Source organism: Corvus hawaiiensis, chromosome 8 (assembly GCF_020740725.1).
Source record: "Corvus hawaiiensis isolate bCorHaw1 chromosome 8, bCorHaw1.pri.cur, whole genome shotgun sequence".
NCBI lineage: Eukaryota > Metazoa > Chordata > Aves > Passeriformes > Corvidae > Corvus > Corvus hawaiiensis.
In genome coordinates this window covers 8,874,439-8,888,736 of record NC_063220.1, presented here as the reverse complement: position 1 = coordinate 8,888,736, position 14,298 = coordinate 8,874,439, and the positions used below count along the sequence as shown (strand labels likewise).

Genomic DNA, 14,298 nt, shown 5'->3' with positions numbered 1-14,298 from the left:
CACTTTCTCATGTGGCTCTTCAGTCCATGCTGTGACTAGACAAGCTCACCCATCTACAGGAAGATCCCATGGTTGTCTGTGATATGTGATGGAAAACTACCCAAAATGCTCAGCTTTCCAAAGTGTATTGCAGGTATCAACCTCCCCAGTACAGTCAGTTTTCCTGGAAATTCAGCCTACATTTTTGCATCTGTATTAAACACCTTTAACCTTTGTGTCTAGTTCTCAGGATGCCAAAACAAAATCCCTAGTTCCTGAAGCACTGGGAGCTCTTAGCACTGTTGGTTTGAATTCCAGATTCCTTCACCCCGTCTAGAAAGCAACAAACTTCCTACTAAAGGAAATTTTTCAGCTTTTACCAAGCTTTCCTGGCTTTTTAAATCTAAGAAATAGAAGCATGTTACTTAAAGGAGTCAGTCAGCATCTAACAACTGCACCTCCCTTTCTTGGCTGGAGATAATATACTTACATTAATGTTTACCTCTTTTGTTTCCTAAAGAGTTGGTTCACACCTGCCCTAACTTAGTGATTATCAGTGATTTTGCAGTAAAATTTGTTGCTGACCTACAGACTGCTCATTCTGAGTATGCCACTCACCTCTAGTTTGAAAAAGACTCCTCCACATCTAATGCCTTTAATCCTGACTATCTGTGGTTCACAAAAAGTAATTGGGTCCAAGCAACTGGCTATTTTTGTTCTACCTTTTTTGGGCTTGAACACTGAAGAGTTTTTTTTAAATTTCCCAGAGCATCTGGAACTTGGGATAGATTTTTTAAGTGTATGTTGAATATACAACTATAGAATTAGATTCCTTATTCACTCTTAAATATCTTTTTGAACAGAGGAAGTGAGAGGCAGTGCTGACACAGATATGCATATATGACCTTGCTCCACCAACATAATAAAACTTCTTAGTAAACGTGTTGCATACAGTAATTCAATTTTCAATAAACACGTTTAAAAGACACTGTATACTTCCTGTACAAAATCTTTTTGAGAGCAACAATGCATGTATTTGGAGATAGAAGTTTGGCAGTACTCCACATTGATCTGTGGAATATCATCCCCTAATTTTTTTTCTAACAGGTCCTGGAAGCAAGAAAGTAAAATTTCTTAAATGGTTAAATATGAGAGAAACAAGGCTCACCCAGCAACCCATCCCATGGAAAAAACCACATCAGAGTAACTGAGGCGAGGTGATTCTGACCCCTTGATTTTGGAATATTAACTATTGACAGACTCATCTAGTACCTAAGGCATTTGAAACAGAACATGGGGGCTGTTCAAACTGATGGTGATTTGGACACACATCAATGAACTCTGATCACATTCACCAAGTGCAGAAGCCCCCCAGCCATCAGCTGATAAGGACCATAACATGTCCTGTGCCTTGCCTGCAAGAAGCTGTATCACCAAGCAAGGGAGTTCCTAATACTTTAATGAGTCTGGCTAAACACATCTGCTCAAGAGAAGAGTGTCAGCTAAAAGGGTCCTGTTGATCCAGGTGTTTTTCAAACACCCTTTTTGGCTAGGGAATCTTTCTAGAAGAGGAATGAGAAAGCAAAGTTATTGTGTCTGCTCCCTTAAAAAGAGATAGACTGAGGAGGGGAGGCTGCAAGGGGAGTGAGATAGAGGGTAGAGACAGAGCCAGGAGAAGTTGGCTTTGGAGCAGAAACTATAAACTGAAGAATCATGATATTACATTTCCTTGTGTGGAAAGAGGAGGAATCATCACCTTGATGGCCTGGTAAGATGTTTCATGCCTGCAAGTATTGAGTTTCTTCTTGACAGCTGGTAAACTGTGACTGCTAGCAGAGCGGTGTACCCCATTGGAGAAATCCCATGGCCTTCTCCTTACCCAACACTGGAGATGGTGCTCCTCTGTGCATTTCCCACAGGAAGATGCCACCAATCTCTTGCTTCCCATAGGATGATGTCCTGTACCTCCAACTAGTTGTGAACAACTCTCCTTCTTCTAAAGCTGTCTTAACTAAATTGGGAGGAATTTTGTTTTTATACTTCTTGATGTGTGTATTGCAGGTAGAGCTTGGGAGACATCCCAGGAAACAATGGGTATAACTGGCCTGGAGTTAATTTTCTTTGTAGTACCTGGTAGGGGGCTGTGTCCTGGATTTGTCCTGGAAGCAGTGTTGATAACAGAGAGACGTTGTTGTTACAGCTGAGCAGTGCCTACACAGAGCCAAGGACTTTTCTGCTCCTCACCCCCCCCCCCCACCAATGTGCCTGAGGCTGAACAAGGAGCTGGAGGGGACACTGCCAGGACAGCTGACCCCAACTGACCACAGGGATAGTCCAGACCATGCAGTGTCATGCTTAGTGTGTTAAAACTGGGGGAAGAAGAAGGAAGAGGGGATGCTGGGAGTGATGATGTTTGTCTTCCCAAGTAACCTTTCAGTGTGATGGAGCCCTGCTTTCCTGAGTGTGGCTGAATGCCTGACCACAGGAAATAGGAAACAAATTCCTGGTTATGCTTCATTTGTGTATGTGGCTTTTGCTTTCTCTATTAAACTTCTTTATCTCAACCCACAATTTTTCTTTTACTTTTCTCTCCCCCATCCCACTTGGAGAGGAGTGAGTTGGTTGCATGGGGCTGAGCTGCTGTCTGGGGTTAAAGCACAGAATCTTCTTAATAAAGCAGCTCCTTTTGCCTGTTGATAATTTACATTCACATTTATCAATCCAAGAAGTGTTTCTTGGTGACAATGACACCACTTCCCAGAGACACAGCTCAGCCTGGGGGTGCTCCGTTGCCTTCTGAACAAAACAGGCAGGGCCTGTGTGTGCCCACCACAGACTGGCACGGCTCCTTTACATCCCATGCAATTGCAGTTTTATTTCTCAGCCTATCATTTTTCTTGTATAAAATTATCTCATAGTCCTGAAACTTGCTCTTTTCATATTCTTATAAGAGTTTGATGGGGTACTAGATTTCAGGGAAAGTTCATTTGCCTTTGTTTTTTTGCTATTGTATTTGTTTCAAAAATCCCTTTGTCATCATTTTCACATTCTGTTTCCATTCAAACAAAGAGCAGCTTTACCCAGGGAAAGAAAAGGTCAGAGGTTACTCAGAGCATGCCAAAGAAAATAAAAGGGTAGCACATATACAAATGTTTTCATCATTCTGGCCTGATTTTGCAATCTGGGACTGTGCTCATCTTTCACTAACATCACAATTTAGGGCATGCATCCCACTTGCAATTGCTTTCAATAGAAGGCAAAGGCAGATAGTTCCTTGAGATACTCAATCCTTTACAGATGCTTTATAGGACCACAGTAACCACAGAAAGTCCTCATCCAAACTCCATGCTATTTTCTCCCACAGTTCGGAGCAGATTTGTTACTGATTTCAACAAGAACTGTGCAAACTATCTGAGGGAGTATTTAATTCTACATAACATAACATAACATAACATAACATAACATAACATAACATAACAGCGTGTTGCCATGAAACTCCTTACTGGGGAAGAACCCCACTCCCCCAGGCTGAACCAGAGAGTTGCAGTTGCACACTTCACCCCTGATTACCTGGTGGAGTTTCCCAGACGTTCAGCACCGTGTACCAGTATAAATTGTGCCACTGCTGCTAAACTTAAGAACTCTATTTTCAAGGACCAATGATTTTCACAAGCAATAAAGCTGAATGTATTTAAACAACATCTACGTACAAGGTCAAACACATTCAATATCCCCTTTGGCAGTGACTGAGCAGCATTTGTCTGTGTTTAGGGACTGGAAAAGGCCTCTGGAAAGACTTGGAGAAGTTCCTGTATTTTAGGAAAAAGGCAAAATATTTTCTTCACGAAGCTGATATTTTCAGCCCTCTTATCTCTGCATGCTGAGGTTTTATTTTCTTTCATTTTTCAAAGTGTGACTGCCTATAGAGGTGCAGGATCACGGCAGGATGCTGGGAAACGCTTGCTCTTTCTCTCGGACCTGGGGATATTCCCAGTTCACAAGTTGACCCAGCAAGATCCTGTTTAGGAAGTTGTCAAATTAGTTCACCTGAACCCCATGGCTCCATGTGCTCATTTAAAATGCTTTTTTACTAGATACTGCAGTATTAAATACAAGACCCAGAACAAAGAACTCTTACGTATGTCCTAAGAAATTACTTTCCTGAATGCTGTGCATGGTCCTAGGTCTGTATTTAATTCCTCCTAAAGCTTACTATCCAGTCCTCATGAAATCCAATCTCAAAAAGTTCATGCATTCTGGAAGTGGGTCCCATACATAATCACTCATGGTGAATTACTCACCGTGCAAATGTATGCAAATGCATTCCCACCACTTAATCCAGGACCACAGATAGAGCTGAAGTGTGCCTTGCTGAACAAGGAATATAAAGGGGTGGTGGCTGTCTTGCTTAGATTAACTGTACATGCCAGGCACAGTTTGGTTATTGGATTAATATCATTCTGTGAGAAAGAAATGAGTGGGTTGTGGAGCATCCATGATGCCTCCTTTATTTATTTATTTTCCAAGGTCCCATAGTTTCTCCTTCTTTCATTTTCTGGTATTTTTAGTGTGCTCAGGAATTATTTGGTAAGATATTCAAGATTTCTAGTGGGATTTCTTGATAATGGACAGATTCTTTCTCTTCATAATGATAGCTGAGTTTCTTGAGAGCAAAGAGACACTTTGTTCTTTGTTCTCAAGGAGACAAACTGTTATTTCTTTCCCTGAAGAAGCTTCTAATATGATGGGTGAAATATCAGGAATAATTAGACCAAATGGTGATGTAAATCCCACTAGAAACAGTGCATCCGTTATTTCATTTTATGCCTATCGCTCCAGTTTCTGCCTGATTTAAGTCCATGTGAAGAAAGCTGTGGGTATTCCCTTTATAAGAACTACAATAAATTTCTTCATTGAATATTTACTAGTCCTGAGTTGCTCTTTTTTTGTTGGACCATCATTACACAATTAAAAAATAAGAAGGTAATTTAGCCGTTTCAAGGGCTGGTATTGCTTAATTCCAAGGGAGGGGGCCTGACAGTTGAAAGGTTAATGTATTTCACTGATTGGGCCCCTGGGGTTCGTTTTCTGAAAAAAAAAGCTCTTTCAGTTTTTATTAAGAAACCCATGTAATGAAAAGGGGAAAAGCATCTCTCATTTGGTGCACGCGAGGCAGCGGCTGCGGAAGCCCACGTTTCTCTTCCTGGCACAACACGCAGCCACCACCTGCATCAGGGGCAGCAAGGACGCACTCTGGCGTGGGCTTTGCTGTGTCCTGACCCATCAGCGCAGTGTCCCTGTGGAGGGACAAGTCCTGCTTGGGGTGACAAGGGGACAGTGTGATGTCCTTGTGATAGCTCTAGGGGTGAGGAGAGAGGGGTCCTGAACGCTGTATGAGCTGTGAAAGTCCCCTGAGCAAAGTTGGTTGTAGGTGCCCACCTTGTTGGGCTGTGTGCCATGGACACCCTATGAACCCAGCAGGGTTCACTGACACAAAAGTCCACTTCTTTTTGCCCCAACCCGGGCAGGTTGCAACGTCGTGTTGGTGACCAGGAGGAGCTCCTTCTTTCCACCCATGGCTCAAAGGCTTGTTTGGCCTCCGGCCTGAGACCAACAACTTAAAACGAGTAGAGAGCTTTGGGGAATGAGAAATTAAACCACAAGAAAACACTCCCAGCATTTTTCTGGAGTTTTACTGCTGAATCTACCCCCAGACCCTTTCCCACAACACTCCTCTCTTGTGCTGCTGCTCCCTGTTTGTTCCCAGTAAGAACTTGAGTGACAATTGACAAGCAAAGCTGTTTTTCGGAGGTTTAAGCAAATGCTGGGAAATACCCTCTTCACACAATTAAATGCATTCATGCTAAGGCAGCCCTGTAATTCACACACTCGCTGGAAAGCTGATAGCTCCGCGGTGTTTTACGAGATAACAATGCTTCGTGCCACCTTGGCATACATGCGGCTGACTATTAGCAGAGAGAACACAAATTGGTCATATAAATGGCTCAGGGTTGGTTATTTCTCACTGCAGTTAGCAAGAGAAGTTCTTGAGCCGAGATCTTTACAGTGCGAGTGCACTGAGTCTTCCCCATTAGGTAAGTTAGCATGCAAGTGACATTGCTTGACATAATTTAACTTGTTTGATTTTAATGTCTGCATCAGAAGATTTCAATCCACTACTTGCATAATTTCCACAGTGCTGATGTGTCTGGCTGATATTTTTATTATTATGAAATCCCTGAAAGTCAACATTTACAGGCACAATGAGGCAGTAAAAATATAAAATAGAAATAAAATCGTTTGCTTGGGCTGGAAAAATCTGAACATTGGAGAAAAGCTTAACAAAATAAAACAAAAATGTCTCTGTCTTCAAGCATCTAGAAGAATTGTAAGAATGTCCCTTTTATTGTCTTTTTTTGTACGCCTTATAAAAATTGTTTTCCTCTCAGCCCTTAATGAGATGTTTTTAGAAGTGTTTTTCTATCCTAAATTACCATGTGAGACAGGCATTGGAAGAAATGTGGTTTTAGCTCGGGGAGTTGTGCTGGGGCTGGAGCTTGTGCGTGCACTGGGGAGCGAGGCAGGGTCGGAGAGCTGCTTTTGCTGCCAGGGACTGTCTCTCTGCTGGCTTTTGCTCTGTTTATTGATACACATTATAGATTGAAATAGCTCCAGAAACACAGGGAGGAAAAGTTCTGCCTCTCACCACAGTGGAAGATTTGTATTCTTTTATTTTAACAAAATTAAACTGCTCAGAAATGAATGAGAAAAATGATATTTTATCACAGAGAGAGAGAGAGAAAAAAACCTGATGAGTTAAATAAACACAATACTTACCAAGAAAAGAGAAGAATGGGCATTTCTACATATCCAGTGGAAAATCACTTTCAAATTTCATGCAGATATTTTGAAGTGAAATACCTTTCTGATTCCTAGTTTGGCTGTAGTAGATTCGTGGAAATATAATGGCTTTTTTTTCTGTAGCCTGAGCTTCAGAAAAGAATTGCAGCTACAAGGAGAAATTCTGAATCCTATTTATCTCTCTCCAATAGATGTGATGGGCTTCTAAAAATAAATGTGTAAAATTCAACATATCCATAATCCTGGAAAAATTGGTTGTAACTAACAGATAATGATGACTTGGTTATTTATTGGAATAAACACAGGACCAAGATAAAGCTGTGGTAAATTCTGGTAATGAGCCACTTTCAAAGAAACCAGATGCCTATATGCATCTTGTAATACAAATGAGTGGTTTTTTTATCGTTGTTGGTGTTAATTTTAGAAACTGTTAAACACCCTGAATCAGATGACTGAAGAAATGCTCTTTCCAAATGGTTACCAGCCATCCCCAGCTCCCATCCCCATATCCAGTGATCAGAACACAGGAACAAACTCAATAATAAAATCCAGTCAAAGATATTCCACATTCTCCTGCATCTCTCCACTCACTGTCTCAGTGTAGCAGGATTCTCAAACAGCTGTAGAAAAGCTTGTTATTCAAGACATCACAAACCCAATTTTCTTAAACAGAAATAGTTTGGTGGGTTTTGAGGAAAAAAAAAAAAAAAAGAGAAAGGAAAGAAGGAAGCACTCCAGCTCCAAGGTTTTGAAATGAATGTACAGGAAAAATGCAGCTTTCATCTGTATTTTTAAATACAGTCTAAATAATGTCTGAAGAAATAGTTGCTACAGCTTTAAATATTGGTTGCCAAATGGTAATTATATTGTTTAATTTTAAATCATACGATAGTAATACCATCTGAGTCTGCAAGCATTACACACAAACACGTTTCGTTATCGTGAGGGAGTGCTGCTTGAAAATGCAAAAAGTATCTTTAAAAGCAAAGGAAAAAAATCTATTTTTATTATGAATATGAACTTCTCCTATCTCCTTTTATGAAAGTTATGGAGCTCTGAATTGCGTTGCCAATTCGTAATGGTGAATAAACCGTAAATTTAGCCTTATATTATAAAAAACCATTTATATAAACATTTTGCTGTATTGATACAAAGCTAAAAATGTTCTTATGGGTATCAGAGTTAAATCAACTATCTCTTCTCAGGACCTTCTTGTGGGAGAGGAGCTTCGCAAGTAATGATCTGCTGTAAATCTGCAAAAACAGCAATTAGGTAAGACATTAAAATTGCTTAAGAATGGTAAACATTAGCTTAAAATAAAATGAAAATCCCCAATAATCTAACAGGCCGGCATGTTAATAGCGCTTGAAATAGTTTGTGATCTGAAATGTAGCTATGCATTATTCTGCCCTTCCCTCCTGGTTATGGAGCTGTTGTTTATCGAGTGCCAAGGGCATTTCTGTCTCATTATCAAATACATAAATAGAAGAATATGCATTTAGCGGGAGATCTATTTTATTGTCAGCCTTCCCTTCCTCCCCCTCCACTGCACACACATTTCTTGATGTTTTCTCCTCCCTTCTGCAGCCTGTATATTTCCACAAAACTGTGTAAAAAAAACCTAAAACAAATAACATCCTCAGCCAAAAGGGTGCAGTTTCTAAAGTAGAATCAGCTTATTTTAAGCTTTGGAGAAACATTCACACTCAAGACTTTCCTCTCCCCCCCCCCCCTACTGTATGAAGCATTTTTATGTAAGCTTATAATTTCCCTTAAAAAAGCCATGTTTAATACTTTCCCTTTTTATTTTTAAATGTTCTGGAGAGTATCTTTAATGCTAAGCTGTGCCGTGTATTTTTTAGAAACTGGGATCCAGCTCCTGGGTGACTCAGTGTAGAGGCTCCTGAGGCAGGTCAGGGAAGCTGGGAATGTTCACTCCAGCATTGGCCCCAGTGGTCCCAAGTCAGAGTCTGTCCCCTTTTCCAAGGCCACAGATGCTGCAGAGGAAACCACAGTGTCTCTGATGGAGCCTTGTCTGAGCAGGAAATGAAGAACCCACCTTGTAACACTCAGCTGGACTCAGGGACTCTCCAATTCAGTGGGCTCAGTGCTCAAGGGATGCTGGCTCTGACCCCAACTACCCTGTCCCTGAAATACTCCACCTGGTAAACACCTGAGACCCAGAGAAAAAATAAAAATATGATGAAGAATAGTATTTCTCTGAGGAAAGGCTAATGGGATCAGGTCCTAAATTATTATTCTCCTGATATCTCATATATCAAACAATGGAAAATGTGAGAAAATAATTTTAAAATAGATACATGTTTTTAAGTTTAGAAAGTTAGTGTCCTTCAGGATTTTTTTTTAATGCCATTTTTATGAATATTGAATGCTGTAAACCAAACACAAAGCAAAAGCCAGACTTCATTTGTTCTGGTTTTGGTGAAGGGTAAGGATTTTTTTGAACACTGGAGTTATTTCAGTTTTAGGAAGTTGAAAACTAATGAAAAATATTTATTTTCTGGTGGGTCATGTATTCAGTTGGCTCTCAGTGGGAGGTAAACGGAGTCAAGAGTGTTTTTCTTCATTACCCTGAATGTCTACTGTCCCTTATTTGTGAAAGAAAAGATAAGGATGCTGTAACAAAGTATTTGGGGGAAAATGTAGAATAACGTTTGAAAATAAAGACAAATCTGAAAGGAATATATCAATATAAATGTAACCTATGGGAAATCTTTACTCCGATTTTTAAAACTATTTTTTTATGATAGTTGTTCAGAAAAAATCGTGCGCATAGAGATATGTGAGTGGCTGTGAGAATATGCTGTAATTCGTAGATTTTCTGCTCGTCTCAACGAATGGTTTCATGTTTGTTTAGGTTTTGTGTGTGTGCATAAACCAGACCAGATTTCTATTTGTATTTCTCGCTCTTGTTTTCTTAAATGATTCGCCTGCTTTCCCCTTAATTTTAGCTTGATCTGTGCATTTAAAAAAAAAACAAACAAAAAAACACACAACCAAAAAAACCCAACAAAGAGACAACAACAAAAAAAAAAAAAAAACCCAAAAAAAAACCAAAAACCCAAACCCAAAGAGGTGTTGTTTTTTTTTATGGTTAAACTTGTTAGCCCTGTAGCTCGGGAATGATAAACAAATGGTGAGCGCGGCGCTTTATGCAGGCAGACACGCTCGGCTCTCGTTATGCTGCACTGCCACCTTCCGTCCCCCGGCCCCGGCCGCCGCCGCCCGGCCCCGCCGCTCCCGCCGGGTCGGGCACCGATGGATTCGGAGGTCTTCAAGAGCTTTCATTTCCATAATTCTGCTTCTGTACTGACAGGTCCTTTCTATACAATTTGTAAGCAGAATCTCTGCATTAGTGGTATCATGGGTTTTAGGTGGTTTTTTCGTGTTTTGTTAATTATTATTATTGTTATTATTATTTTAAAGTAATTCTTATTTTCAGAGTTTTAAAAACATTTGGCCCTGAAGCATTTATTCCTTTCAGAGAGCGATACAGAAAGTGTGATTGCTGCTATTTATATTCTGAAAGAATTAATGTGTTTCAGGCTGTTCCCTTTCACTGCAGCCCAATCCCAAACTGAAGGAGAAGCATCTGGCACAATGGAAACTGTCACAACACAAGGCTGCAACTTCGACTGGTGAGAGAAGGCTCCCCTTGGAAGTGCAGATCACAGAGAGGAGACTATTTGAAAGGACCCTGCAGCTACAAGGCACAGGCACAGCCATGCTCTTGTGGGCGATGAGGAGCCTCAGTCTGCGGGAACCAAAGGCAAAGAGAAACACACTCCCCTGGCGCCAAACTCATTATGTGCATGGCCAGAGCAACCTTTGCTTATTATATTTTGAGAAGAAATCCCTTAAACACACTCCCCCCTCAAGTCCAAGGCAGGTGGTGCTTGTGGGGGCTCCCCAGGTGATGTCTCGTGATGGGGAAGTGCTCAGCAAGGAGGGGTGCTGGACCAGGAGGTGGCTCCTTGTGGGCTGCTATCGTGGCTCCTGGCTGATCCCTCTGACAGCCTCGCTCCAGGTGCTCAGCAAAAACACAGTCCTCCTCTCCACAGCCTTTCCTATTTACTTATTGACTCTTCTTGCCAGTGGCTCTTTGCTTTAGGGAGGCTGAGAGGAAGGAGAAGGAGAGGAAGGCTGGGGAGGAATGGGAACTCTTCAGCACAGGAGGTGGACCGTGTTTCTTTTATCTTTACCAAAGGGGAAGGAAAAAGCCTCAGGAGGGTATTCCCAGGGAGGAAGTAATTCCCTTTTCTTCCACCCAGCAGGAGGTTGCATCCTGCCTTCAGCTCTCTGCCCCCTGGCTTCCCAGGCCAGCGGGGTTATGTGCTGCTGGTTCTGCCCACACCACCACAGAATGCCTCCATGCTGGGTGGTTTTAAAGGTCCTCACAGCTCCTTTGGGGCTTTGACAAGGCTCGTCACCCGCTGCAGACTCTATGGGATGGGCTGGGGATGAGTACATGCCTGCTTTGGGTGCTGGGACCCTGTCCAGTGTCATCATCCTCATTTTCTGAGCAGGAAAAGAAAGCATCAATGTCCCTGTGCCCAAAGATGGCAAAGACTAGCACAAAGCCCTTTTCCTTCATTCCAGGGGTTGGTTTCAGCATCAGAGGCCTGGGGGGTGGAGGGGATAAACTGGGGGTATCCTGAACCCTTCTCTTCTAGCACAGAGCCTCTGCCCACAGCAGTAGCAGCATCAGACGGCTGTGAGTTCACTTCCCACATGAAGGTATTGCTCTGCTGCTCACACAAGCATTATTGCTATATTCTAATTTCACATGAAAAAATTCCTGCCTGGACATGCCTTTCTACCAGCACTGGAAGAACCATTCAAAACAAAACAAAAAATTAGAGATGGCTCCCTTACCTGTTAGATGCCTACAACCTTGCCTTGACTACTACTGTTGGGAACCCAGCATTTTTTTAACACCCAATTAAATTAGTGTAATTGGGATAGAGTTGCAATTTCTTTGCCTCCAGCTGTGAGTCATAATCTGTTTAGCACCTGAGTGCTATTTCACTTTATTTTTAGTACTTAGTCCATAGTTTGGAAGGGGAGAAAGCAAACCTACATGTCAGTCAGGATTTTTTGAAGGTGTAGATTACTTATCGTTAATTTAAATGTGGCATTTAAATGACCATTCACAGGTGGTTTTAATGCTTTTATTAACTTCTTTTTTGGCCCTTGTAAGGGATACATCTGAAAAAAGAAATGTCAAAGACCTTGAACTACAGGCCATGCCAATAATACATTACTGCTACTATACCATGGGAAAAACTGTAAAACAGAAGAGCTCCCAGTGAGGGAAAAACCAGAACTTTATTATAATAAAGAATAATAAAAATGGCAGAAAAATATTATCAATACCTAGTCTTGTTTGAGCTACCAGTTCAGCCTACAGTACATTTTGAAATGATGAATCGGCTGGAGAGAAAAACATATTCCAGATGTTTTCTGTGTTTGTCTCCAGTATTTACTTCATCATGCCTTATCCAGAGGGGTTATTCAACAGAAATAAATTATATACTAAGTATGATCAGTGAGGAAAATTATTGATTGTGCAAGTATAAAAGACAAAGTAGCACTGGGGAAATAGCTCAGGATAAAACATAAACCAGCCAGAAATTTTGTCTGCAGTTCCGATCCTTGGTTATAACTGAGACCAACCAGCCTTAGAAAAATCATTCTGAATCATGGTTGATAAAAACTGTAGACACAAATAATTGTGATGGATTGGGAAACCAAGACCCCAACAGTGGGAATCCCCCCAGCCGGAGCAAGGCGGTGAAACGCCCGCGTGAACCTGCTGTGTCCTGTCATATGGGGAGGGACAAGGGCCTCACCTTTGCTGGGGTCAGCGTGCTTGGAGCCCAGTGCTGGGAAGCTGGGGAGGGCCAGGAGGCAACAATGCTGTGCTGACTCCAAGGACATTGGAGAGGGATCCCTCCTGGCATGGCTAAACTGCTGTTGCACAAGACAGCTGAGTGCCAGGTCCTTGATTCATCCCCAACCTAAGGAGGTTTCAGCTGAAATGGTAGAAGATTTACGGGCATCGGAGATGGACTAAGTCGCTAAGATAGCCATAACATGTTGACTTACAGGACGTGTCTAGTAGTGTCCCCACAACTGAATTGGGAATGGCAGCAGGTCTGTGACCCTCCAGATCATCTGTCATACAAAAAAACCCAAAACTTCAAGGCTCCTCAGGCAACTTATCTACGGGTATGTTTATTTTGCAAAGCAAGACTGAATGTCTTAAAAAAAGAGCCCCACCTCATCCATCTATCTACACTCTCCAGGGTGAGGTTTTCTTTAAAAACAAAATAGCCAAAAGCTAATTGCATGTAAGTTCAGACTTAAGATATTTTAGTGACACTCAGAAGGTGAGGAACAAAACCCCTGTCACTAAGCTGATGTCTCTAAAATGTCTGCCAAAACAGCTCTTTAAAAAGATATTTGCACCTTTATTTAGTTCCTCCTTGTGAGGAATGTTTACTGCAGTCCGTAGATGTGGTTATGTCGTGTTTCCACTGTGTTTTCATTCAGTGTTGCTCTGTATTTGTGGTTTTCTCATTTGTGACAGTCTAGTAACTGGAGCCATTTGTACCTGAGCAAATAATATCAAATCTGAATACTTTATAAATATTTACAATATGTGGTGTGTCTCCCACTCACATCAAATGCAAAGTATAAAAAGCAAAAACAAGCAGAAACAAACAGAACCTGTGTTACGTTATAATAAATATTTACTGTATGTACTATTGACTAAAGAGTCCCATACAGCTATTTAGGAGGCATTGTTTCTGTCAGGCTGTTCTATATTAAAACATTCTAAATGAAGCTGTTTGAGAATAAAAATGTGCATGTTAGGGAGTGATTGATGCCTATGACTTATTTAATTTTTTTGGCAAGGGGAAGTAGTTCATTTTTTTCTCCCTGCACATGTGGGTAGTGAATTAGGCAGGAGCCTGGGACTCTCTGGCACAGCTGCAGAATACATTGGAGTGAGGTCCCAGTGCAAGACTTGAGGGGAACATGACCCTTCAGGCCCACCGGTTTTAAGCAGAGATCCCAACTGCAAACAATCTGCACTGAAGGCAGGGCAGGCAGTGGCAGAGCAGCAGCCGTGTTCCTTGTGTAGCAAAGTCAGCCTGAAAACAGGGAGGAGAGAACTGTAAGTTTCAGAGAATCATAGAATCATCTAGGTGGTGAAGGACTTTTAATACAATCGAGTCCAGCCATTAACCCAGCACTACTAAACCACGTCCCTGAGTGCCACATCCACACGCCTTTTGAACACTACCAGGGCGGTGACTCCACTGCTTTCCTGGGCAGCCCATTCCAATGTGTGGCAACCCTTTCAGTGAGGACAAAATGGATCCTAATATCCAGTCTAAACCCCCACCTAGCTACAAGCTCTTTTCAGGT

General features: G+C 41.7%; 1 long non-coding RNA gene across 2 annotated transcripts; it reads left to right on the top strand.

Annotated features, from left to right (window-relative positions):
• Positions 1-6,016: 6,016 nt before the first annotated feature.
• On the top strand, positions 6,017-13,747 carry LOC125329063. 2 transcript variants are annotated; one of them, XR_007205028.1, is made up of 3 exons: positions 6,017-6,074; positions 8,046-8,112; positions 10,407-13,747. It is a non-coding gene; the product is annotated as an uncharacterized LOC125329063 (long non-coding RNA). The 2 variants fall into 2 exon arrangements; XR_007205029.1 differs by lacking the exon at positions 6,017-6,074 and adding an exon at positions 7,805-7,921.
• Positions 13,748-14,298: the final 551 nt, after the last annotated feature.